Below are 2780 nucleotides of genomic sequence, written 5' to 3'. Positions count from 1 at the left end.
AAAATGGGGAACTTGGGGGTGGGGTTTGTGGGAACTCGGTGCTCTATTCACAACTTTTTTGTAAATCTAAAGACATTATAAAATAAAAGTTTATCTTTAACAATGCACTCTATCAGGCTCTACTCTTCCCATGTGGAGGTTATACTCACAGTACACTCGTTTGTATCTCACGCCTCTTAAGTTTGTGCTCACCTCTCTGACTCCTTAGAATTAAGCCCGGGACCCTGCACATTCCACAAGGAATTGTTGAAAGAATGAGTGAGTGAATTAATGAATGATTGTGCAATACCAAAGTGAACTCTTGGACAGACTGTTCTGTAAGGATGTAATGGACCCAGCTGAAGGGTGATGGGATCGTCTCACTGGCCTTTGTCTTCCGTTCATTCAGTTCAACCAAACCTCTAAAGTGGCCTGTTCCCACTTTCTTCTTCAAATTACATGTTCCTGAGCTGTTTTTGTCTCTGTCACTTCCTCTTCTTTCTTTCCTCTTTTTCTCTCTGTTATTGTTTCTTCTCCTGTGGTGCATTTCCACTCATTTTGACCCAAACAGTAGCGGTTCTTCTAACGTGTCGTGGTCTAGTGGGAAGTGTCAGTGACGAACTGGGACTAAAGGAATAGGAAGTGAAGACTCCTGGCCCTGGCAGTGTACCATCCAGGTAACCACAGATCCCGGGCAGGGAAGCTCTGTGCCATTTCCCATGCCATTAGTCAAAACTGATTTTTTTACTAGCATTAAACGATTAGGCTTAATCCCTAAATCTCATCATTTTGGAAGAATTGTTTTGGTTTCCATCAGTTTCAGTTTTAATGTTTGCGCATGGTTGTGGTCATCAGATGAAGAGACAATTCTCCTTTAGTAGTCACTCACAGAGGTCCCACCTCTACATCACAACAAACATTTGCATGTTTAGAAGTATTTGCCATCGTCTTCTCCTCCTTCTTCTTCTCCTTCTTCTCTTCCTCCTCCTCCTTCTTCCATAGATAGATGGCTTTGCTTATTCATGGTCTTAGATTTTTCCTGGGGCCTGTGAAGTGTCTTCTTTCTGTTCTTTCTCCGTGTTTCAAAAATAACATGCCCTCCTCTGGATAGGAAGCTCATGCTATTGGCTGATTCTCAAAAAGGATATATGGGAGTCAGCTGATTTCTCATCATCTTAATCAGCTGTTTGAGGTTTAAGTCCAGATGTGACACGAGAGTAAATGCAGTTAATGAGACCGCAGAGTTTTGACCTCAGCAGCACACTTTACTGATCCTCCAGCCTAACTGGTTATGGATTGCAATTAAAAAATGCCTTGTATTTTTACAGTGTTTCATGCTCTTCAGAGAAGTTTATTTATCTGATTCTTATACTCTTAAGACACGGTTCTTTTAAGAATTGTAGTTCTCAGGTTTTCAGACCAGCGTGGCACTGCACGGAAAGTGTGACTTCAGGGAACTGGACGTTGGAAGGGATTAAGCTAAGAGTGGACTTCCTTGGACTGTGTTTCAGGGTGGCAAAGGCTCTGTAGAGCCCAGGAGGGAATGTATGGTCCTTTATGGAGGCGGAGACTGTGTCTGTCCTGTTAATGTGCTATCGCCAGTGCCTAGAATAGTGCAGGGCATGAGACAGGCACCCACGGAACGCTGGCTCGGTATCTCTTTTGCTTGGTGGAGATGAGAGAAGGAAGCTGAAACGGGCAGAAGGTGTGATCCGCTCTCATCATTCATGTCCCCAAATAGAGATTTTAATCAACAATCTTGGGGAGGTTGTGGTTCCCAAATTGTTTCTAATTGTGGAAGAGGAAATAGCTTAGCTCTATTCCTACTTCCCTTCTTGTGTCCAACAGGGAGGGTGAGTTGTTAATTTGCTTAGTCACAATCCAGGACATAGAGCCATGTTTACTAGTGGCTAGGATTTGAAGGACACCGGTTTGTGGGCGCTCATCTCTTTTGTCTTCCACAACTGGTCAGAAGGTGGTAAGACCCTTCAGCCATCAGACCAGGACAGATGTGCCAGCCTAGGTTACCAGGAAGATCTGCAGTGGAGTCTCAGGCCCAAACTCAGTTAGATGGTTAGATAGAGATAGGTTGGTTTTGCATTTGATATTTTTCCTTGTGCCCCCATCTCTCTCAGGAACTCATAGGGAGGAGGGCTGGCCGAGCCAAAGCAAGTCTTGAATACTCCTGGGCTCACTGGCAGGACCCCAGATAAGAGCCCCGAACCTCACCCAGATTCCTTTTACTAGGTCTTACAGTCTATTAGTTCTGCCTGTTCTTTCTTTACCTCCCACCTCCAGGCTTGTTTTCAGTGGCTCTTAGAAAGAAGCGCTGTATTAGTTTCCTGAGATTGCTGTAACAAATCACCACAAACTTGGATTAAAACAACAGAAATTTATTCTCTTATAGTTCCAGAAGCCAGAAGGAAAAAAATCAAGCTGCCAGCAGGGCTGAAATCTTCCAGCTTTTCTTCCAGCTTCTAGTGGCTTTCAGGATTCCTTAGTTTATATCTGTGTCATTCCAGTCTCTGCCTTCATCGTCACATCTTCTGTGTGTGTCAAATGCCCCTCTGCCTCCCTTTTTTGAGGATACGTGTGATGGTGCGTGGGGCTCACCTAGAACATCCAGGATGGTGTCTCCATCTCAAGATCCTTCACTTAGTCGCAGCTGCAAAGACACTTTGTCCAAAGAAAATAGTATGATTGGTTCCAGAGATTAGGACCTGGTATCTCTGGGGCCCCCATTCAGCCCACTCTAAGCAGACTCTAGAATCCTGCTTTTACTTCTTTTTCTGTAGGAATGC

Source organism: Pteropus vampyrus, unplaced genomic scaffold (assembly GCF_000151845.1).
Source record: "Pteropus vampyrus isolate Shadow unplaced genomic scaffold, Pvam_2.0 Scaffold6, whole genome shotgun sequence".
Taxonomy (NCBI): Eukaryota; Metazoa; Chordata; class Mammalia; order Chiroptera; family Pteropodidae; genus Pteropus; species Pteropus vampyrus.
Note: the sequence above shows the minus strand (reverse complement) of the source record.